This window comes from Aegilops tauschii, chromosome 5, assembly GCF_002575655.3.
Source record: "Aegilops tauschii subsp. strangulata cultivar AL8/78 chromosome 5, Aet v6.0, whole genome shotgun sequence".
Lineage (NCBI taxonomy): Eukaryota > Viridiplantae > Streptophyta > Magnoliopsida > Poales > Poaceae > Aegilops > Aegilops tauschii.
Window position 1 is genome coordinate 294,160,620 of NC_053039.3, and position 25,468 is coordinate 294,186,087.

Sequence of the window (25,468 nt, forward strand, 5' to 3'; positions counted from 1 at the left end):
TCGACGACAACTTTTTCCGCCTCCTACTCAGGTATACCGAACTCCGATTCAGAATCTCACAGCTGCAGCCCGAATAGCAGAGTCGATCCAGCCCTCCCAGTCAGAAGCTGGCAGAGGTTTGATGCAGATCAGGGCTTTACTCCGGGCAGCAGGAGAACAAAACACACCAGTATCTCAGTCGCGGAATAGGATCCATAGCAGATCCGTGGTAGTAGACACAGTCTAGTCGGCTCACGGTCCAAGATCGCCCCGGAGGCGTGAGGGACGTGGAGACCGACGAGATCTGTACAGAAACCGTGAGCAGTTTGATCACCGACTCGACCACGATTATCGTCGCCGAGTGCCCACTCCTCCCCCAAGGAGTGGGTCATATGCACCTCGGCAACACGATGACAGGCGCCCTCACAGTGGTGGGCGAAGGATTCCAGTCGACCCCCGGGAGCCAGGCTTTGACGCGAGATCCATTCTCGTTCAAGGTTTGGTTGACAGGAACAGAGCACACAGAGATGGCCACGATAGAGATTACCCGACCGGCAGCAGGGTGCATGTTTCGGGTCCCGAGTGTTTCAGCAGAGCCATCAGAGCAGCAGTGATTCCTCCCAATTTCAGGTTGGCGACTGGAGTCAGCAAATTCACTGGTGAGTCCAAGCCTGACACTTGGCTGGAGGACTATCGAGTGGCTGTGCAGATTGGTGGTGGCAATGACGAAGTGGCCATGAAGCACCTGCCTCTGATGTTAGAGGGTTCGGCCAGAGCGTGGTTGAATCAGTTAGCACCTGGCAGTATTTACAATTGGGAAGAGCTTGCCCGAGTGTTTGTCAGAACATTTGAGGGTACATGCAAACGACCAGCGGGGCTAACTGAGCTACAGTCTTGTGTGCATAAGTCGAATGAAACTTTGAGAGATTATATCCAGAGGTGGATCACGTTGCACCACACGGTGGAGAATGTGTCTGATCACCAAGCAGTTTGTGCCTTCAAGGAAGGCGTCAAGTATCGAGAATTGAATTTGAAGTTCGGTCGGACCGAAGATATGTCTCTGAGTCGAATGATGGAAATTGCCACCAAGTATGCTAATGGTGAAGAGGAGGATCGGCTCCGGAGTGGCAAGCACAAAACAGTCGCCCACGAAACCGGGGGAGGGAACTCCAGTCGGAAGCAGAAGCGCAAAGCCGAGCCAGCTGCTCCTGGAGAAACCTTAGCCGTAACTCAAGGAAAGTTCAAGGGGAAGCCCAAAGGGCCATGGAACCCCAAGAAAGTAAAAGATCAAGATGGAAATGATGTGTTGGATTTACCATGCCATATTCACATCAAAAAAGATGAGGAGGGTAATCTCATTTACCCGAAACACACCACTCGACAATGTCGGCTCCTAATCCAGCAGTTCCGAGAGAAACAGCCCAAAGAAAAGGATAAAGAATCGGACAAAGTTGAGGATAAAGAAGAGGACGATGATGGTTACCCCCACGTCAATTCCACTCTGATGATTTTTGCTGATGTTGAGAGCAAGAGTTGACTGAAAGTCATCAACAGAGAAGTGAACATGGTCGCTCCGGCGACGCCCAGTTATTTGAAGTGGTCCCAGACTGCCATTACATTCGACCAGTCTGATCACCCGACACACATAGCCATCCCTGGGAGACAAGCGTTGGTGGTCGACCCAGTCGTCGAAGGCACTCGGTTGACTAAGGTTCTAATGGATGGTGGCAGTGGCCTGAATATGCTGTATGCGGAGACCTTGAAAGGGATGGGCATTCTGATGTCCAGACTCGGTGAAAGCAATATGAGTTTCCGTGGGGTTATTCCTCGCAACAAGGCTGAGTCACTCGGCCAGATCGCCCTCGATGTGGTTTTCGGTGATTCCAAGAATTACCACAAAGAAAGGTTGACGTTTGAAGTCGTCGATTTCCAGAGTGCTTATCATGCTATTCTGGGCAGGCCGGCTTATGCACGTTTCATGGCTCGACCATGTTACGTTTACCTTAAATTGAAGATGCCTGGTCCTAAAGGAGTGATTACCATCACTGGCAATCGGAAGAAGGCAGAAGAGTGCTTCCAGAAGGGCTCAAAGATCGCCGATGCACAAATGGCAGTTGTGGAATTACAGGAGTATCAAAAAAAAACGCAGATCCGAGTGATTTGTTGCGAGCTAAGAAGCTTGCCACGGATTCAGCATTTCAGTCGTCTGGTGAAACGAAGCCGATTCATATTCACCCGACCGATCCCAATGCTGCTCCGACTCACATCTCGACAACACTCGACTCCAAATAGGAAGAAGCGCTCATCCAGTTCCTCCGTGAGAACTGGGACATCTTTGCATGGAAACCTTCTGACATGCCAGGTGTTCCCAGGGGGTTGGCTAAGCACCGTTTGTGGGTCGACCCAAAAGTGAAACCGGTCAAAGAACACCTTCGACGGTCCGCCGTGCAGAAGAGAAAAGCAATCGGTGAAGAAGTGGCTCGACTCTTAGCAGCTGAGTTTATCCGAGAGATTTACCACTCCGAGTGGTTAGCCAATGTTGTCATGGTCCCCAAGAAGGACGACTCACTTCGCATGTGCATTGACTTCAAACATATCAATCGGGCCTGCCCGAAAGATCACTTTCCTCTCCCCCGCATCGATCAAATTGTCGACTCGACTGCAGGGTGTGAGCGCTTGTCCTTTTTGGACGCTTATTCCGGGTATCATCAGATCCGATTCTATGGACCCGATGAGATAAAAACAGCTTTCATCACTCCATTCGGGTGCTTCTGTTATGTCACCATGCCATTCGGTCTGAAGAATGTTGGAGCCACATTCGTGAGGATGATTCAGAAGTGTTTACTCACTCAAATCAGTCGGAATGTGGAAGCATACATGGATGACATTGTGGTCAAGTCACGTAAAGGTTCCGACCTGTTGGCTGACCTTGCTGAAACTTTTGCCAACCTCAGAAGGTATGATATCAAGCTTAATCCATCAAAGTGCACATTCGGAGTTCCAGGCGGAAAATTACTCGGTTTCCTCGTTACCGAACAAGGGATCGATGCTAACCCAGAGAAAGTTGGTGCCATTCTCCGAATGAAGTGCCATGTGCGTGTGCACGATGTCCAGAAGCTTACAGGTTGTTTGGCTGCCTTAAGTCGATTCATTTCTTGCCTCGGTGAAAAGGCATTGCCTCTTTACCGACTAATGAAGAAGTCTGATAAGTTCGAGTGGACTCCTGAAGCTGATGCAGCATTTGCAGAGCTCAAAGCCCTGCTTTCCACCCAGCCAGTGCTTGCTGCCCCAATCAGCAAAGAGCCATTACTGCTTTACATTGCAGCCACTGGACAAGTTGTCAGTACAGTACTTACGGTCGAACGGGAAGAGGAAGGAAAAGCCTATAAAGTTCAGCGCCCAGTATATTATTTTCTGAAGTTTTGACCCCATCAAAGCAAAGATATCCACATTATCAGAAGCTTGTTTATGGGATTTATATGACCACGAAGAAGGTTGCACATTATTTCTCTGACCACTCCATTACAGTCGTCAGTGACGCTCCATTATCAGAGATTCTGAACAACAGAGATGCAACTAGTCGAGTGGCAAAGTGGGCGATTGAACTCCTTCCCTTGGATATTAAGTTTGAGGCAAAGAAAGCTATCAAGTCCCAAGCAATATCAGATTTCCTCGCCGAGTGGATCGAACAGCAACTGCCGACTCAAATCCACTCGGAGCACTGGACCATGTTCTTTGATGGTTCCAAGATGCTGAATGGTTCCGGTGCTGGGGTGGTACTGGTATCCCCCCGAGGAGACAAGCTCAGATATGTTCTCCGGATTCACTTTGATTCCTCCAATAACGAAGCGGAATATGAAGCACTTTTGTATGGGTTACGTATGGCCATCTCACTCGGCGTCCGTCGCCTCATGGTCTACGGCGACTCAGATTTGGTAGTCAATCAAGTGATGAAGGAGTGGGACGTCAGAAGCCCAGCTATGACTGGTTATTGCAATGCGGTGAGGAAGTTGGAAAAAAAGTTTGAGGGGTTAGAGCTCCATCATATACCCCGACTGAAAAATCAAGCAGCCGATGATTTGGCAAAGATAGGTTCCAAGAGAGAAGCCATTCCCAGCAACGTGTTTTTAGAACACATTCATACACCTTCAGTTCAAGAAGATCCTTTCACTGAAGAGCCCCCGCAGCCTAAGAGTGCCACAGATCCGACTGAAGTCGAAGTCCCAGCCGTGGTCGACCAGATCATGGAGGTTTTTGTCATCACTCCCGACTGGACAGTGCCATACATTGCGTATATCCTTAGGAAGGAACTCCCAGAGGATGAAGAAGAGGCTCGACAGATCGTCCGTCGATCCAAAGCCTTCACTGTGACAAAAAGACATCTGTTCAGGGAAAGCGTAACTGGAGTCAGCCAGAAATGCATAACATCAGAAGAAGGTCGAATGATCCTCAACGACATCCACTCGGGGACCTGTGGTCACCATGTGTCCTCTCGGACCATTGTGGCCAAAGCATACCGAGCTGGATTTTATTGGCCACGAGCAAATGAAATGGCGAAAGATATAGTCGACAAATGTGAAGGCTGCCAATTTTACTCCAATATGTCCCACAAGCCTGCGTCAGCCCTGAAGACTATTCCACTCGTCTGGCCCTTTGCTATTTGGGGATTGGATATGGTTGGACCCCTGAGGACTGGTAGGAGCGGCTTCACTCATGTGCTTGTAGCAGTCGACAAGTTTACCAAATGGATTGAAGCCAAGCCTATCAAGAATCTTGAGGCCAGTACTGCCGTCAGTTTCATCAGAGAATTGACATTCAGATATGGAGTTCCGCACAGCATCATCACTGACAATGGGTCGAACTTTGATTCTGATGAATTCAGAGCCTTCTGTGCTTCCCAAGGCACACTAGTCGACTATGCTTCAGTCGCCCACCCGCAGTCGAATGGACAAGCAGAAAGAGCAAATGGCTTGGTTCTCAAAGGACTGAAACCCCGTCTAATGCGTGATCTCAAGCATGCAGCAGGCGCCTGGGTCGATGAACTTCCATCAGTTCTTTGGGGATTGAGGACAACTCCCAATCGGTCGACTGGCCGAACTCCGTTCTTTTTGGTTTATGGAGCTGAAGCTGTTCTACCGAGTGACTTGCTTCACAATGCACCCCGAGTCGAGCTCTTCTCTGAAGATGAAGCAGAACAGGCCCGGCAAGACGCAGTCGATCTCCTAGAGGAGGAAAGAGAGATGGCCTTAATCCGGTCGACCATTTATCAGCAAGACTTGCGTCGATTCCACGCCAGAAACGTGAGGGGCTGAGCCTTTCAAGAGGGAGACTTGGTTCTTCGAGTGGATCAGCAGAAACCACACAAGCTCGCCCCTGCTTGGGAAGGTCCCTTCATTGTCACCAGAGTTCTCCACAATGGAGCATACCATCTTTACAATGTCGAGCATCAGAAAGACGAGCCACGGGCTTGGAACGCGGAGCTGCTCCGCCCCTTTTATACTTGAGTACTCATTCGGATGAGATGTAATAAGAAATACCTTTGTAGTTTGATTATCAAAGACAAGAGCTTTACAGTCTTCCTAAATGGTTGCTGTTACTTTTGTTTGCGTCTGAAATCCCCCAGTGGGTGACTTTGCCGTGAATCCGTTTCGCCTAAGTTTGAAAAATCCTACCGAGTGATGAGCAAGCCTCTCACTCGGGGGCTTAGCCGTGAATCCGTTTCGCCTAAGTTTGAAAAAAATCCTACCGAGTGGTGAGCAAGCCTCTCACTCGGGGGCTTAGCTGCAGTCCAGTACTCGCCTAAGTGTGAAAAATCCCACCGAGTGGCAAGCAACCCTCCCACTCGGGGGCTTAGCTGCAGTCCAGTACTCGCCTAAGTGTGAAAAATCCCATCGAGTGGCGAGCAACCCTCCCACTCGGGGGCTTAGCTGCAGTCCAGTACTCGCCTAAGTTTGAAAAAAATCCTACCGAGTGGTGAGCAAGCCTCTTGCTCGGGGGCTTAGCTGCAGTCCAGTACTCGCCTAAGTGTGAAAAATCCTACTGAGTGGTGAGCAAGCCTCTCACTCGGGGGCTTAGCTGCAGTCCAGTACTCGCCTAAGTGTGAAAATTTCCACCGAGTGGTGAGCAACCCTCCCACTCGGGGGCTTATCTGCAGTCCAGTACTCGCCTAAGTGTAAAAAATCCTACCGAGTGGTGAGCAAGCCTCTCACTCGGGGGCTTAGCTGCAGTCCAGTACTCGCCTAAGTGTGAAAAATCCTACCGAGTGGTGAGCAAGCCTCTCACTCGGGGGCTTAGCTGCAGTCCAGTACTCGCCTAAGTGTGAAAAATCCCACCGAGTGGTGAGCAACCCTCCCACTCGGGGGCTTAGCTGCAGTCCAGTACTCGCCTAAGTGTAAAAAATCCTACCGAGTGGTGAGCAAGCCTCTCACTCGGGGGCTTAGCTGCAGTCCAGTACTCGCCTAAGTGTGAAAAATCCTACCGAGTGGTGAGCAACCCTCCCACTCGGGGGCTTAGCTGCAGTCCAGTACTCGCCTAAGTTTGAAAAAATCCTACCAAGTGGTGAGCAACCCTCCCACTCGGGGGCTTAGCTGCAGTCCAGTACTCGCCTAAGTTTGAAAAAATCCTACCGAGTGGTGAGCAACCCTCCCACTCGGGGGCTTAGCTCCAGTCCAGTACTCGCCTAAGTGTGAAAAATCCCACCGAGTGGTGAGCAACCCTCCCACTCGGGGGCTTAGCTGCAGTCCAGTACTTGCCTAAGTGTGAAAAATCCCACCGAGTGGTGAGCAACCCTCCCACTCGGGGGCTTAGCTGCAGTCCAGTACTCGCCTAAGTTTGAAAAAATCCTACCGAGTGGTGAGCAACCCCTCCCACTCGGGGGCTTAGCTGCAGTCCAGTACTCGCCTAAGTATGAAAAATCCCACCGAGTGGTGAGCAACCCTCCCACTCGGGGGCTTATCTGCAGTCCAGTGCTCGCCTAAGTGTAAAAAATCCTACCGAGTGGTGAGCAACCCTCCCACTCGGGGGCTTAGCTGCAGTCCAGTACTCACCTAAGTGTAAAAAATCCTACCGTGTGGTGAGCAACCCTCCCACTCGGGGGCTTAGCTGCAGTCCAGTACTCGCCTAAGTTTGACACACATCTTTATCCGCAAGGACGACGAGGTGCAAGTTGACTACAACCTTCTCCTCGGAGCTACGCCACAAATACAATGTACGCTCCATCCTCATCCGCAAGGACGACGAGGTGCAGGTCGACTAAAACCTTCTCCTCGGAGCTACGCCACAAATACAACGTACGCTCCATCCTCATCCGCAAGGATGAAGAGGGGCAGATCGACTACAATCTTCTCCTCAGAGCTACGCCACAAGTACAACGTACGCTCCATCCTCATCCGCAAGGACGACGAGGTGCAGGTCGACTGCAACCTTCTCCTCGGAACTACACCACAAGTACAACGTACGCTCCATCCTCATCCACAAGGACGATGAGGTGCAGGTCGACTGGAATCTCCTCCTCAGAGCTGCATCTCAAGATTCAAAGATTATTCCGAGTGAAGAACAAAACCCACTCAAAGACAAACGCAAGCATATTTCAAGAAAGCTGAGCCCCAAGATCACAAGATTTCTGCAGTATAAGCCATATCAGTTGACTGAGATAAAAAGACATCACAGTGATAGCTACTCTAAGACTACCACCGAATCAAACATTCAACGGCAGTCTCGGGGACTACACCCAGTGGGTGCACTTCGCGTGCCCCCACTGGTTTGAATAAACACTCGACATGGCCTGCCCAGCGCGAGAGTAAAAAAAAAGTTCTCAGACCATAGTCGACTGCCCGCAGTCAACCACGGTCTCGGGGACTACATCCAGTGGGTGCACTTAGCATGCCCCCACTAGTTCTGGTTTCATTCGACCTGGTCCGTCCAAACCGAGTGACAAAATTGAGATTCTCAGACCACAGTCGACTGCCCGCAGTCAACTATGGTCTCGGGGACTACACCCAGTGGGTGCACTAAGAGTGCCCCCACTAGTTCAAAGATTCAATTCAAGACGACTCAAATTGCCTCATACGACTTCATAACAGTCACACCCAGTGGGTGATCGGATGAGAAGTATGATCAATCAAGAATCAACTAACCTAGACATTGGTCTGCAGAGCTGCTCCGGCGTTGAAGGCCACCTGACTGGCCTCATGCACCACTTTCATTTGCCCCATCACAAGGTTCAACTGAAGAAGAGCTTCTTTGGCGGTAGCCGGTGGGTCGTCCGGAGTCTGATAAGTAGTGAAAAGCGATGATGGCAGAGCAGTCAGTATTGGCGCAGCAGAAGTCTGAGCAGCTGATCCTGATGGGCAATCAGTCGACAGCGGGATAGCGAAAGTGACGTTGGTACGTGCCGGATCTGTCGATCGCTCGACTGCCGTCTCAGGCATCTCAGTCGACTGAGGAACCTGGACCTCGGGCGTCTTCCCGCTCAGATCCGCGTCCCTCCTCCTCCTTCCCCTCAACGGTACTTCTTCTTCATCGTCCGGGAGCACAACGTCTCGTGGTGCTGCAACAGACAGAGAAAGTCAAAGAGATAGCTGACAAACAATCCAGTCGTCCAAATAAATTCGAGTCGGTCAGACTTACTGGTTTTGGAGGTAGCGGCATCGGCGGTTTCCTCGTCGACTGGAGTCTTGTCGATATCCATATCAGTCATAGCCGAGGCCGGGCTGTAAAGGTTCAGCATCCACTCGGTCAGTACAAGAGAATCGGTCAGAACAAGAAAATACAGGGAGAACATTTACCCAGAAGCAACAGGAACGTCCATCTTGATTTTAGGCAGGGTCTTTCGAGCCTTCGAAGGATTGATCTTAGGCTACTTGGTGACCTTCTCAGCCAATTCTGGAGTCGAAGACCGAGCGCGCTTTTGAGATGGAGCGCTCGAGGCCACAGCCTTGCCGCGCCTGCCCGCAGGATCATGGTGCTGCTTGGATCGACGTTCGGAACGAGGTGGTGAGTCGGCTACCTCCTCGTCGTTCGACTCATCGCTCTCATCTTCATCACCGTCGGCTGGTGACTCCCACTTGCCGCTCTCCTCCGCGCTGTCCTCACCTTCATGGTCCTGCTCCAGAACTTGCTCGCCATTGGGCATTGAGTACATCTCTGTATAAATCTACAAAACAAGGAGCCGAGTGGAAATCAGTCGGATCAACAAACAGTCAGAAAACACATCCAAATTCAATCAAGTGTAGTGGCCAAACCTTGTCTGGCTGGTTGCTTTCGCTGAAAGGTTTGACCCTCCTGGCACCCCTGGGGTTGTCCTTGTTCCCGGTGATGCCCCTCAACCACTCGGCCACAGTTTTGGCCTCCACCTCTTCCGGATGAACCCGAGCGGTATCACCAGCCCGGAGTACATCCACATGGAGTGGTTGAATGCGTCGACTGAGGAACACCTCCAGCAGATCCATGCCGGTGACACCTTGGTTGATCAGTTGAACTACTCTCTCGACCAACATGCCCGTCTCCGGCTTCTCCGCGGCGGTCACTTTCAACGAAGATGGAGTTTGAACACGATCAAGAGAGAAAGGGGGAAGTCCAGTCGACTGGCCTGGAGTCGCAATATCCTGGCAATAGAACCAGGTCGACTGCCAGCCCCTGACCGACTCAGGAAGAGTCATCAAAGGGAAGGAACTCCTCTTCCTCTTCTAAATACCCAGACCCCCACACATCTGGATAACATGGGTTTTCTCGTCGTTCGAGTTCGCTTTCTTCACTGTTTGGGAGCGGATGGTGAAAATGTGCTTGAAAAGACCCCAGTGCGGTCGACACCCCAGAAAATCCTCGCACATGGACACGAATGCAGCTAGGTATGTGATGGTGTTGGGAGTGAAATGATGGAGTTGAGCCCCGAAGAAATTCAAGAAACCTCGAAAGAAGGGGTGTGGAGGAAGCGAGAAACCGCGGTCGACATGGGTGGCAAGCAGAACACACTCACCCGGTTGCGGTTGTGGCTCCGTTTCCCCCTCCGGCAGCCGCGCGGACCCATGGACGATTAGCCCTGACTCGGCCATATCGTCCAAGTGCTCCTGCTGAAGCGAGGAACAGATCCAATCTCCCTGGATCCAACCCCGCGGCAGCCCCGAGCGCGATGAAGATCCCCGATTCGTCTTCTTACCTTTCGCCGCCCCCGTCGCCTTCTTCGCGCGCTCCAGCGCCGCCGTTTTCTCCTTCCCCATGGCGGCAGAGCGGAGGTGTCGAGAGTGGAGAAGTCGGATGGGGCGAAAGAGCGAGAGGAAGAAGAAAGAGAATGGACACTAACAGTGCGGACGCCTCGGCCTCGCCGCTTTTAAAGGCCCACTTCCGAGTGGCTGACGCGTGGGTCCGGGCGATCCTGTCAAATCCCGCAACAGTCGTACACGGGATACGTGGCGAAAAAGGTGGCGCAGAAATCGAAACGTCCTGTTTATCCACTCCGCTTACCACGGCAAGCTCCGCCTGGCGCGCTTTCACCGAAATTTCGAATCCCGCGAAATCCGGGATCCTCTGCAACCGATCACGCCAAAGATTTTGCGTCAAAGACAACACTCAGCGGGTGACATATAAAAACCAATCGGCAATTCCTGAATCGATCAAGGTGACTGAAACAAAGCCGAAGTACCAACACTAGCCTCCGTTCAGAGATGAGTTCTTGAGAAAGGCAAGAGTCAAAGCAAGATCAACTTCAACCTTCTTTTCACTCGGACCTCAATCCATTCGGGGGCTAATGATGAGGACATAGACCTAGGGTAGGGCGATAGGTCTGACCTATATGTACTAACTAAGGTCCTTGTCCTAGAAGTGAAGAAGTTCAAGAGCAAATAGAGAGGGCTCAACAAAGGTGTCGAGTGCAATCCACTCGACCTACCATTCACTCGGAGATCTCTCCTTATTTAGGTCACTCGACCACTCAACCACTCGACATGCAGAAGACCTAAAGCCACTCTGCGCAGCAACGGTCGGACGTTTACTCATAGACTTAATGATCATTTATATCACTTTATTATTGACGTTACCTGTAACGCTCTCACTTTATGTACATTGAATCCTGTGTAACGAAGGGGAGCTGGGGTCCTGGCACACTCTATATAAGCCACCCCCTCCTCTGAGACAAGGGTTCGCACCCCCTGTAACACACACACGCATATAATCCAGTCGACCGCCTCCGGGCTCCGAGACGTAGGGTTGTTACTTCCTCCAAGAAGGGCCTGAACTCGTAAAACTCTTGCGTACAACTTCTCCATAGCTAAGATCTTGCCTCTACGTCCCTACCCCCCATTCTACTGTCAGACTTAGAACCACGACAGAACATCCCATCATGCACAAATGATGATATCATAGGAATTCAAATAACAACCCTCCTAGCAAAGCCATTCAAATACCCAGAACACATGATTCGACATGGTGTATTGACATCATACATCACGGCGAGCCGCTTCTATCAAGACCATATTTAACAACCATCATATGCAACTCATGCCCCCACATCAGCAAACCCCCATCCTCCTGCCTTGAGTATTATACGTTACAAATCGAGATCTACCACCACGATGACGGACGGAAGGTCTGACCACTCCATCGATCATGCATGCAAGACATGCCCACACCAAACTAAATTTATGCTGACATGGTCGCCTCATGACTCCCTTGCGCGGCCACGTCGCCTCCTCAACCATGAAGATGTATGTGTTAGTAAGATGTATTGTTGATCGTGTGAGGGAATTTGGCGTGTAGTGGATCTATGAAAGGGGAGGGTGGCTTTGTCCATGGCCTAATGGTAGATGTCGACTTAGGTATCACTTGGAGCCAAACGTTCACATCATTATCGTGCTTAAGATGTGCATGTCGTAGGACACCTTTGGGTCTGTCAAGCCACACGCACAAGAATAAATATTGGCAGCGATGTAGGGTCACCTCTTGGAGCAAACTCTAAGAGGGACAGAAGAAACACACCGCACAATATGCAAGACGTGGTTTGTAACTGATGTTCTAGGTGGGAACAAATGGGATTCTGATGGGTCGGTGTGCGGAATTATCCTAGACAATTGTTAACAAGATCGGTAATCATTATTGCAATTTCATATGAGGGAGAGGCATAAGCTAACATACTTTCTCTTCTTGGATCATATGCACTTATGATTGGAACTCTAGCAAGCATCTGCAACTGCTAAAGATCATTAAGGTAAAACCCAACCATAGCATTAAAGTATCAAGTCCCCTTTATCCCATACGCAACAACCCCCTTACTCGGGTTTAAGCTTCTCTCACTCTAGCAACCCACTATAAGCGAATCATGAACTTATTGCAACACCCTACAGCGGGAATCCTTCACGTGTGCACGGCACAGAAGGCACCATAGGACAGCACCAAAATAAAACATACAACTCAAACCAATCTAGATCATCAATCAACCCAAAGGACAAAAGAAATTTACTCAAAACATCATAGGATGGCAACACACCATTGGATCATAATATGTGGCATAAATCACCATGTTCAAGTAGGGGATTACAGCGGGGTGCAGGAGAGTGGACCGCGTAAAAGAGATGAGGATGGTGATGTTGATGAAGACGATCACCGCGGCGATGATTCCCCCGATGGCACTCCGGCGCCACCAAGAGAGAGGGGGAGAGGTTCTCCCCTTTGTGCTTCCTCCTCCATGGCCTCCCCCTTAGATGGGGAAAGGTTCTTCCTCTGGTCCTTGGCCTCCATGGCGATGGTGACCCCTCCGGCTTCCTCCTCCATGGCCTCCGGTGATGTTGGCCCCCTCCGGCAGGATGCCAGAGAGGGCCTAGATTGGTTTTTCGTGGCTACAAAGGCTTACGGCGGTGAAACTCCTGATCTAGGTTTCTTTTCGGGGGTTTCTGTATTTATAGGAATTTTTGGCGTTGGTTTCACGTCAAGGGGGTCCACGAGGCGCCCACAAGGTCGGAGCACCCTCCCAGGGGCGTAGGGTGCGCCCCCGACCTTGTGGAGGCCTCGTGGCTCTTCTGGCCCAACTCTTTTGCTTCGGGTGCTTCTTCTGGTCCATAAAAAATCACCGTAAATTTTCACATCATTTGGACTCCATTTGATATTCCTTTTCTGTAAAACTCAAAAACAAGGAAAAAATAGAAACTGGCACTGGGCTCTAGGTTAATAGGTTAGTCCCAAAAATTATATAAAATAGCATATAAATGCATATAAATGCATATAAAACATCCAAGATAGATAATATAATAGCATGAATACTTCATAAATTATAGATACTTTGGAGACGTATCAACATCCCCAAGCTTAATTCCTGCTCGTCCTTGAGTAGGTAAATGATAAAAGAAATAATTTATTAAGTGTGAATGCTAGCAAGTGCACAAGTTTGATCAATGACAGTTCCAAACACTTTTTCTAGCATCATTATATATCATAAACAGTAGCTCATCTCATAAAACTTCTCATGATCAAGTAGCAAGCTATTCACAAGTTAAAGTATAGACCATAAAGTTTCTCGAAAACTAACAAACCATGTTCTTAGTCATCAAACAATTGCAATTCATCTTATTTTCAGGAAGGGTCTATGTAAGAGCTTTGATTTAGCAAATCCCACATACTCAACTATCATATAGTCTTTCACAATTGCTAACACTCACGCGATACTGATGGGTACAAAGTTTCAATCGGACACAGAGAAACATAGGAGCTTATAGTTTCTCCTCCCAACCTTTTACCTCAAGGGTAATGTCAACAATAATACTTTATGAAAACCTACATCCGAGTGGATATATATATCCGGATCTCTCCAACACATAGTGGTTGCCGAAAGAAAAAAGTGTACAAAGGAAAGGTGGTGATCACCATGACTCTTGTACAAAGGTAGAAGATAAAAGTAAAAGATAGGCCTGATGACCCACAAGTATAGGGGATTGCAACAGTTTTCGAGGGTAGAGTATTCAACCCAAATTTATTGATTCGACACAGGGGAGCTAAAGAATATTCTCAAGTATTAAAAGTTGAGTTATCAATTCAACCACACCTGGATAACTGAATATCTGCAACAAAGTATTTAGTAGCAAAGTAGTATGGAAGTAACGGTAACAGTGGCAAAAGTAACAGTAGCAGTTTTGTAGTAATTGAGACAGTGGCAACGGTAAAGTAACTAAGCAAAGATCAATATGTGAAAAGCTCGTAGCCATTGGATCAGTGATGGATAATTATGTCGGATGCGATTCCTCATGCAATAGTTATAACATAGTGTCGGTGTTCTGGGAACAGGGGTCCCCAAACTTGCCTGCCTGCGGCCCACGGCATGGCTCTGCGCGTGGGCCCGTATGACCCATCTTCATCAACAAGGCGTTCGAGACCCTCGCGAGGTGGACGACACAAGACCTCCTCAGGAGCGGCCTCACCAGGTTGGCTCGCGAGGAGCAGAGAGATCAAGGCAGGACAAACCTCGCGAGGTTCTCGTGACATGAGCCATGACGATCAAGATCAGGCAGGCGCCAGCGCGTGCAGTGTCCTTGTTTCCCCTTTGGTGCTAAGGAAGCAAGCGGAGGCGCGGAGTACCGAGGCGTCAAGCAAAGGTTTCCATATCGGTGCAACAAGACCAAGACCAGCCGGACGGCAAGACGGAGGTCACCATGGAGCCCAAGGCGGTGTCACCACCAGAGCCTTTTGCAGGCGAAGACCGTTTTTGTCAGGATAAGCTGTACTAGTTGTCCCCTTTAAAATTGGCCGTTGTTGGCTCCCTTCCTGCTCAATATTTGGGGAGAGGACCAGGGCCTATATAAGTAGAACTAGCCACCACCGTAGGAGATAATTCATTCAGAGGCAACTCGACTTGATCCAGAGCAAACCACACCCATAGAGCACAAGAACACCTCAACCTCAGGAGGTTGTTCTTCCCCTTGTACTGTTCATCATCAGCCCGAGAGGTAATCCACCACCACCACACTGGAGTAGGGTATTACACCACAACGATGGCCCGAACCAGTATAAACCCTGTGTCCCTTGTGTTGCGAGTTTTTCGAGCTCGTCCATGAGATCTTAGCAAGCTAGGACATGGATCGGTAGGGAAAGAACTTCGCGCGCACCCCAGAGTTCTAACCTCAAGGGTTTTGCCGGAACCCGTGATCCGACATTTGGCATGCCAGGTAGGGGTGCACCAGAGCCCCTTTCCCACCAGTCGATCCGCCGACGCTCCGCGGTTCCGATGTCCGGCAACCCGAGGGCCGATGCCGACCGCTGGGCAGCCTGGCCTGCCCGGGCGACGCCGCCTGCCCAGGAAGATCTCAACCCCGCGCTCCAGGTGGCACAGGCGCCACCTAACGCCGTTGGGCACGGGCGGCGCGGCCAGGCGCCGTCCACCCTTACTCCACGACAAGCGTGAGTCGCTGCAAGGGCCGCAAGCCAAGCCGCGGCAACGGCGCCACACACCCGGCGGGAGCAGGCGAACATGCGGGCCGCACTCACAGTGGCACGGGAGCTGCTGCGGTGCCGATTGATGGAGAGCGACCGGGATGCGCTGCTGGAACGCGTTGCCGAGCTGCTGGGCGCAGCGGCCATGGGAGCGCCGCCTTTCTGCTATCATCTCACGCCTCAGGCGGCGGCTGGGTCCCATGGCAGGCCTCGCCGCGCCGGCGTGCTCCCCGGCACACCCGGGGGCCTCATCGACATCAACACGATCCACGGTGGAGGGCGCCCTGCCGCGCCCACACCACCCCAGGTGGGCGCGGGCACGAGCGTTGCCGCATACGACCCTATTGGAGCACTACCCTGCCATCCTCAGACGGCATGGCTGGCCGGGCAACATGGAGCGTGGGGCACTTCAGCGAGGTCTTCGGGGCAGCGGCCTCGGAGGCCTATGTGCCCCGCATGATGGACTAGGAGTACACGCCGGAGGACGACCCTGGCTCGTTCCTCGAGCCAGATTGGGAGGAGGAGGTGTTAGGAGCTGAAGCCTTCCAGGAGCCGCCAGAGAGCCCCACCAACCGCGCCGTCGACAACAGATACAGGGTACCACTAGTCCCTCAAGAGCAAGCTTACGCTAACCATGAGTCACAGGGGGATCGGGTCACCACAGCGGCTAGCGGCCCCAGCTCGGCGACCTCCCTTCCGCCAGGGGGATCGGCTGGGGGCTGCAGGAGAGGGGTCGGGAGCCAGATCCCTCCCCGCATCGCACGGAGCAAGGCGCCCCCCGGAGGTAGGCCCTCTGCTGGGGAGGTGCTAAAAAGCCTACGCCCGTCAAAGGACCCGTGGTCGCCGAGGGCGCCGCTAGCGTCCCCTTTGCCCCTATGGTGGCGTCCTGGTTTCTGGTCGCCCCCAACGGTGGCCGAGGGAGGCGCAAGGCAGGGCCCTCGTCTGGTGATATGAAGTAAGGCTCACGCCTGTGAAGATCGCCGCCCGTGACACTCTCACGTAATAATGAGTGGGGCTGTACATGCCCCGGAGTCTCAGGAGTGCCGCCCTCGGGCCTCGGGGGCTCCCTCCCACATCCTAGTGGCAGCACTTAGCTCCGCGCTGGTGAGAAGACTCGAAGACCAGAAGACTAGACTAGGCGCCGGACGCGGCCATTTGCTTTGGATCTCTTTTCTGTAGTCTTTCCTTCTGGATTTGGATTTAAGTTGAAGTTTAACTTTCATTGATGCGCGCGGGGGGTGCCTTTTCTCGTTCGAGCGATTTTTTGCGATCTGGTTCTTGCCTTACCCTGGACCTTACGACCGCTGCCTCCCCCCTCGTGGGCTCCTCGCGAGCGGGGTAGGGCGCAGCATACGCGCCGCGCGCGTCGGCACCACGATCGGCGCCGGATTCTCGCGAGGCCCTCTCGGGCGAGCCAGCAAACTCTTCAGGAGTTCCTCGGGAGCTCACGATCTCACGATCCAGCATGGGGGCTTGCCCGGCTAAGGTAAGCCGCAACGGCAAACTTGCCGCCGGACCCACGGATTCTCGAAGGTGCATACTCGGCTTGACATAAAGGAATAAAGACAATGGTTTGTTTACACGAGGGGCTCCCCCTCTCAAAATGCTCTTACAATCTTTAGGGGCCGCACCCGAGTTTTTGCATACAGGATAAAACAGTAGGGGAACATGGGATCAGCCGGATATGTCGCTCGCTGCATCGCCTTCGAATGCGTCGCTCGCATCGTCGTCACCTTCGCCGGCATCGTCGTCGCCTTCAGTGGCACCTCCATCCCCGTTGTTGACCACGTCGCCTTCGTCTACTGCGACCACCATTGCGTCGTCTTCGGAAGCGAAGGCCCTGACCAGCGCATCCACGTTGTCCTCCACCCACCGCGCCAGGTCGCCCCGGATGGCCTGCGATACGGGGGAAATGGTGGCGTCGAAGTCGAAGTCGGGGAAGGTGTTCCGAAGATGGCTGAAGACACGGGAGAACGCGCGCCCGAGCAGGCCCCGGCTCCTCTCTTCCACGAGCTGGCGAGTTCTATCAGACCGGGCTTCCAGGCGCGTCACCACGTCGGCAAAGAAGTGCAGGTGACTGGCGTAGTCATCCGAGTGGGGATGCGGTGCATTCTCGTCACAGACGTGGCCCAGCGCCGCGTTGGCCCTGACCCTGAGGTCCTTGAGCATGGGGGCGTGCTCGCACTCCAATGTCCACCGCTGAAGCACTTCCTCCCTATTTTGCCACGCGACGGCCTCGGCGTCATCAACCCATTTCTGAAGAGAGAGCAGCTCGGCGCGGGCGGAAGCCAACTCGGCCTGCGCCGTAACCAGGGCAGCCGCTGTGGCCTCCTCGCGCCTCTCTACCTTAGCCACCCTGGGCCGAAGGGCAGCGGCCCTACCTGCAGCCTCCGTCTCCGCAGGCTGCAACTTCAGACCATGCCAACCCTCAAGACCCGCGCAAACCTCGGCTACCCGGCGATCGACCTCCTCCTGAGCTTTGGCCTTGCGTGCGCCAACGGCATCTTCTGCTTGGGCAACTTGACGCTCCCTCGTCTCCAGCCGCTCAAGCTCGAGGCTACGCTCCACGACTTCCAGAGCCAATGCCTCCTCGCGCCTCCGGACCTCTTCTTCCTCGGCGGGCGTCCCCCTCAGCGACGCAAGGGCGGCTTTGCGTGCCTCCACCTGTTGCTCCAGGGATGCACTCCAGGCCTGGAGCTCCCACGCGCGCTTCTCCGCAGCCTCGCGACGACGGTCAGCCTCGCGAGCCTCCTCCAGAGCTCGAGAGAAAGCCTCACGAGAGACCTCGAGGGACACCTCGGCCTTCGCGTTGTCGAGATCACGCTGATGGCGGCCAAGGTTGATGGCGACCTTCAGCTTACGCCGTTCCTCTGCCAGCCGAAGACCCTCAGCCCTGAGGCTCGTGTCGACGTCCACAAGTTCGCCGCCGAGTCGGTTCATCGCGCTCATCGCCTCCTGGAAGAGCTCGTGGCGAACGATGCTTCGTTCGCGCTCAAACTCAAGCGCACGGCCCACCTAGTCCTCCACCTCGGGGGCTATGTTGGGGGCTGGTGCTGCCCCAGGCGCCAGCCAGGCCTCACGAGGGGCCCTAGCTAGTTGGGGCCCGCTACTTGAAGAGGAACCAAAGACCGAAGCCAACCAGCTACTGTCCATGACCAGAGGAGGAGTCCTGGGCACGCCCGCCAAGCTCCACACCAGGCCATGGGGAAGGGACCACGAGGCCGCAGGTTCGATGCGCCATGGAGGCAGGCGCGCCTCTCCAACCAACTCTGCTCCAGGGACAGCATGCAGACTCAGAGTGCTCAAGGCCAGCGGGGGAGTCGAGGAAAGAGGGGGCTGCTTCTCGGGGGACACGGCGGCCTTGACGGAAGGGACCCTGAAGAACTAACGTCGGGAAGGGAAGCAACACTCAAGAAGTCACAAACATACATTACTTACTCGTCAACGGTGATGTACTTCCTCCGCTTCAACGGCCCGAAGATACCGCTACTGCTCGGGGATCCTTTCCTCTTGCGGAGCTCCTCGAAGTCCACGCAAAGCCGACCGAAGCGCTGGACGTGGCGGTCGGCGCGGGGCGAGACCGGGGAAGCGCTCAGAGGGACAACTTCAGGGGCGCCGAGCTGAGAAGAGCAGTTGGGCGCTGTCTGACCGCAACCCTCCGAGGCCTCCGGAGCTTCGGCCTCGGGAGCTGCGAGCTGTGTCGCCTCCGCAACCGACGCCCCAGGGGAGGAGTCATGAGCTCCCATGGACGACGCCCCAAGATCCCCAGGCGGCATATGCACCTCAGCACTCAGGCCACCAGCCTCCATCGGAGCTCGCCTCCCTGCACCCACACTCGGGACGAGCTCGGCGCCGGCGGCGAAGAAGGGAACCACGTCGACGGGGTTCTCGCGGGGCCCCACCAGGACGTTCGGGTGCAACCCCCACTCATCAAAGGAAGGCATGCTCTCAACAAATTCAGCTTTGTTCGTGCAGCGGTACAGCAGACAGCTCTTCTCAGGCATGTCGTCCGGCGAAGGGGCACCCGTCAGGACCTGCTACCTCTTGAGCACTGCGTTGGTTTTCCCTTGAGGAAAGGGTGATGCAGCAAAGTAGCGTAAGTATTTCCCTCAGTTTTTGAGAACCAAGGTATCAATCCAGTAGGAGGCCACGCACGAGTCCCTCGCACCTACACAAACAAATAAATCCTCGCAACCAACGCGATAAGGGGTTGTCAATCCCTACACGGTCACTTATGAGAGTGAGATCTGATAGATATGATAAGATAATATTTTTGGTATTTTTATGATAAAGATGCAAAGTAAAGAAAACAAAATAAAAACGGCGCCAGAAATAGCTAAGTGTTGGAAGATTAATATGATGGAAAATAGACCCGGGGGCCATAGGTTTGACTAGTGGCTTCTCTCAAGAGCATAAGTATTTACGGTGGGTGAACAAATTACTGTTGAGCAATTGACAGAATTGAGCATAGTTATGAGAATATCTAGGTATGATCATGTATATAGGCATCACGTCCGAGACAAGTAGACCGACTCCTGCCTACATCTACTACTATTACTCCACACATCGACCACTATCCAGCATGCATCTAGAGTATTATGTTCATAAGAACAGAGTAATGCTTTAAGCAAGATGACATGATGTAGAGGGATAAACTCATGCAATATGATATAAAATCCATCTTGTTATCCTCGATGGCAACAATACTATAAGTGCCTTGCTGCCCCTACTGTCACTGGGAAAGGACACCGCAAGATTGAACCCAAAGCTAAGCACTTCTCCCATTGCAAGAAAGATCAATCTAGTAGGCCAAACCAAACTGATAATTCGAAGAGACTTGCAAAGATAACCAATCATACATAAAAGAATTCAGAAGATTCAAATATTGTTCATAGATAAACTTGATCATAAACCCACAATTCATCGGTCTCAACAAACACACCGCAAAAGAAGATTACATCGAATAGATCTCCACAAGACAGGGGGAGAACATTGTATTGAGATCCAAAAAGAGAGAACAAGCCATCTAGCTAATAACTATGGACCCGAAGGTCTGAGGTAAACTACTCACACATCATCGGAGAGGCTATGGTGTTGATGTAGAAGCCCTCCGTGATTGATGCCCCCTCCGGCGGAGCTTCGGAACAGGCCCCAAGATGGGATCTCACGGGTACAGAAGGTTGCAGCGGTGGAATTAGGTTTTTGGCTCCGTATCTGGTAGTTTGGGGGTACGTAGGTATATATAGGAGGAAGGAGTACGTCGGTGGAGCAACAGGGGGCCCACGAGGGTGGAGGGCGCGCCTGGGGGGGTAGGCACGCCCCCTACCTCGTGGCCCCCTGTTTGATGTCTTGATGTAGGGTCCAAGTCCTCTGGATCACGTTCGTTCCAAAAATCACGTTCCTGAAGGTTTCATTCCGTTTGGACTCCGTTTGATATTCTTTTTCTGCGAAACTCTGAAATAGGCAAAAAACAGCAATTCTGGGCTAGGCCTCCGGTTAATAGATTAGTCCCAAAAATAATATAAAAGTGTATAATAAAGCCCAATAATGTCCAAAACAGAAGATAATATAGCATGGAGCAATCAAAAATTATAGATACGTTGGAGACGTATCAAGCATCCCCAAGCTTAATTCCTGCTCGTCCTCGAGTAGGTAAATGATAAAAACAGAATTTTTGATGTGGAATGCTACTTGGCATAATTTCAATGTAATTCTTCTTAATTGTGGTATGAATATTCAGATCCAAAAGATTCAAGATAAAAGTTCAATATTGACATAAAAATAATAATACTTCAAGCATACTAACTAAGCAATTATGTCTTCTCAAAATAACATGGCCAAAGAAAGTTCATCCCTACAAAATCATATAGTTTAGTCATGCTCCATTTTCGTCACACAAAAATGCTCTCATCATGCACAACCCTGATGACAAGCCAAGCAATTGTTTCATACTTTAGTAATCTCAAACTTTTTCAACCTTCACGCAATACATGAGCGTGAGCCATGGATATAGCACTATGGGTGGAATAGAATATGATGATGGGGGTTATGTGGAGAAGACAAAAAAGGAGAAAGTCTCACATCAACGAGGATAATCAATGAGCTATGGAGATGCCCATCGATTGATGTTAATGCAAGGAGTAGGGATTGCCATGCAACGGATGCACTAGAGCTATAAATATATGAAAGCTCAACAAAAGAACTAAGTGGGTGTGCATCCAACTTGCTTGCTCACGAAGACCTAGGGCACTTGAGGAGGCCCATTGTTGGAATATACAAGCCAAGTTCTATAATGAAAAATTCCCACTAGTATATGAAAGTGACAAAACAAGAGACTCTCTATCATGAAGATTATGGTGCTACTTTGAAGCACAAGTGTGGTAAAAGGATAGTAACATTGTCCCTTCTCTCTTTTTCTCTCATTTTTTTTGGGCCTTATCTTTTTTATGGCCTTTCTCTTTTTTTATTCCTCACTTGGGACAATGCTCTAGAAAATGATGATCATCACACTTCTATTTATTTACAACTCAATGATTACAACTCGATACTAGAACAAAGTATGACTCTATATGAATGCCTCCGGCGGTGTACCGGGATATGCAATGAACCAAGAGTGACATGTATGAAAGAATTATGAACGGTGGCTTTGCCACAAATACTATGTCAACTACATGATCATGCAAAGCAATATGACAATGATGAACGTGTCATAATAAACAGAACGGTGGAAAGTTGCATGGCAATATATCTCGGAATGGCTATGGAAATGCCACAATAGGTAGGTATGGTGCTGTTTTGAGGAAGATATAAGGAGGTTTATGTGTGAAAGAGCGTATCATATCACGGGGTTTGGATGCACCGGCGAAGTTTTCACCAACTCTCAATGTGAGAAAGGGCAATGCATGGTACCGAAGAGGCTAGCAATGATGGAAAGGTGAGAGTGCGTATAATCCATGGACTCAACATTAGTCATAAAGAACTCACATACTTATTGCAAAAATCTACAAGTCATCAAAAACCAAGCATTATGTGCATGCTCCTAGGGGGATAGATTGGTAGGAAAAGACCATCGCTCGTCCCCGACCGCCACTCATAAGGAGGACAATCAAAGAACACCTCATGTTTCAAATTTGTTACATAACGTTTACCATACGTGCATGCTACGGGACTTGCAAACTTCAACACAAGTATTTCTCAAATTCACAACTACTCAACTAGCACAACTTTGATATCACTACCTCCATGTCTCAAAACAATCATCAAGCATCAAACTTCTCTTAGTATTCAACACACTCATAAGAAAGTTTTTACTAATCTTGAATACCTAGCATATTAGGGTTATTTAAGCAAATTACCATGCTATTTAAGACTCTCAAAATAATCTAGGTGAAGCATGAGAGCTCAATAGTTTCTATAAAACAAATCCACCACCGTCCTCTAAAAGATATAAGTGAAGTACTAGAGCAAAAACTATATAACTCAAAAGATATAAGTGAAGCACATAGAGTATTCTAATAATTTCCGAATCATGTGTGTCTCTCTCAAAAGGTGTGTACAGAAAAGATGATTGTGGTAAACTAAAAAGCAAAGACTCAAATCATACAAGACGCTCCAAGCAAAACACATATCATGTGGTGAATAAAAATATAGCTCCAAGTAAAGTTACCGATGGAAGTAGATGAAAGAGGGGATACCTTCCGGGGCATCCCCAAGCTTTGGCTTTTAGGTGTCCTTAGATTATCTTGGGGGTGCCATTGGCATCCCCAAGATTAGGCTCTTGCCACTCCTTGTTCCATAATCCATCAAATCTTTCACCCAAAACTTGAAAACTTCACAACACAAAACTCAGCAGAAAATCTCGTGAGCTCCGTTAGCGAAAGAAAACAAAAGACCACTTGAAGGTACTGTAATGAACTCATTCTTTATTTATATTGGTGTTAAACCTACTGTATTCCAACTTCTCTATGGTTCATAAACTATTTTACTAGCCATAGATTCATCAAAATAAGCAAACAACACACGAAAAACAGAATCTGCCAAAAACAGAACAGTCTGTAGTAATCTGTAACTAACGCAAACTTATGGAACTCCAAAAAATCAGCCAAAATAGGACGACCTAGAAAATTTGTGTATTGATCAGCAGCAGTTGGAATCAATATTTATCACATTCTGGTGATTTTTAACAATTGTTTTCGTGAACAGAAAGTTTCTGTAATTTTCTGCACGATCAAATAACTATCATCCAAGAAGATCCTATAGGTTAAACTTGGCACAAACACTAATTAAAACATAAAAACACATCTAACCAGAGGCTAGAACAAAGATTTATTCCTAAACAGAAGCAAAAAGCAAAAAACTAAAAATAAAATTGGGTTGCCTCCCAACAAGCGCTATCGTTTAACACCCCTAACTAGGCATAAAAGCAAGGATAGATCTAGGTATTGCCATCTTTGGTAGGCAATCCATAAGTGGCTCTCATGATAGATTCATACGGTAATTTTATTTTCTTCCTAGGGAAGTGTTCCATGCCTTTCTTTAATGGAAATTGGAATCTAATATTCCCTTCCTTCATATCAATAATTGCACCAATCGTTCTAAGGAAAGGTCTACCAAGAATAATGGGATAATTAGATTTATGCCCCTAGTTGTGTCCCACTCGTCTGTTTTACCCCTAATTCCCAAAAGTCACTGGTTCTGTCCAAGTCACTTTGCTCCTATTATGCTTTTGCCCTTTGACCGTTCGACCATCAGTTTGAAAACTTAATAACTAATTCATACTAAATCAAAAAAATGCAAATAAGATACCAAAATGTTTAGAAAAATATCACCTATATGTCAGTGTCATTTGCATTCATGAAAAAAGTGTTGGAAAGTGCCCATCCGAGTTTAGCTCTTATGCTACCACCATGAATAGTAAAATCTAAGAAAGTTCAAAAAAATTTAAAAAAAATTGGTGGCAAAGAATGACAAATGTTTTAAGTGCCTGCCAAGTTTCATCGGGGAATAACATTCGTGGGTGCCGTGACAAAAAAAACAATCAACACTCCAAAATAGATTATTTTTTTGCCACGACTTCCATGAATGCCGTTCCCTAATGAAACTTGGCAAGCACTTAGAACATTTGTTGTTCTTCGCCACCATATTTTTTTGAATTTTTTTAGAGTTCACTATTCATGGTGGTATCAAAAGAGCTAAAACTCGGATGTGCACTTTCCAACACTTTTTTCATGAATGCAAATGACATTGACATATAGGTGATGTTTTTCTGAACATTTTGGTATCTTATTTGCATTTTTCTGATTCAGTATGAATTAGTTATGAAGTTTTCAAACTCACGGTCAAACGGTCAAAGGTCAAAAGCATAAGAGGAGCAAAGTGACTTGGACAGAACCGGTGACTTTTGGGAATTAGGGGTAAAACAGACGACTGGGACACAACTAGGGGCATAAATCTAATTATCCCAAGAATAATAGGACATGAAGGATTGCAATCTATATCAAGAACAATTAAATCTATGGGCACATAGTTCCTATTTGCAACAATAAGAACATCATTAATTCTTCCCATAGGTTTCTTAATGGTGGAATCTGCAAGGTGCAAGTTCAAAGAGCAATCATCAAAATCACGGAAACCTAGCAAATCGCACAAAGTCTTTGGAATCGTGGAAACACTAGCGCCCAAATCACACAAAGCATAGCATTCATGATCTTTAATTTTAATTTTAATAGTAGGTTCCCACTCATCATAAAGTTTTCTAGGGATAGAAACTTCCAATTCAAGTTTTTCTTCATAAGATTGCATCAAAGCATCAACAATATGTTTGGTAAAGGCTTTATTTTGACTATAAGCATGAGGAGAATTTAGCACGGATTGCAACAAGGAAATACAATCTATCAGAGAGCAATTATCATAATTAAATTCCTTGAAATCCAAAATAGTGGGTTCATTAATATCTAATGTTTTGATCTCTTCAATCCCACTTTTATCAATTTTAGCATCAAGATCTAAAAACTCCGAATTTCTAGAACGCCTTCTAGGTAAAGGTGGATCATATTCAGTCCCATAATTATCAAGATTCATA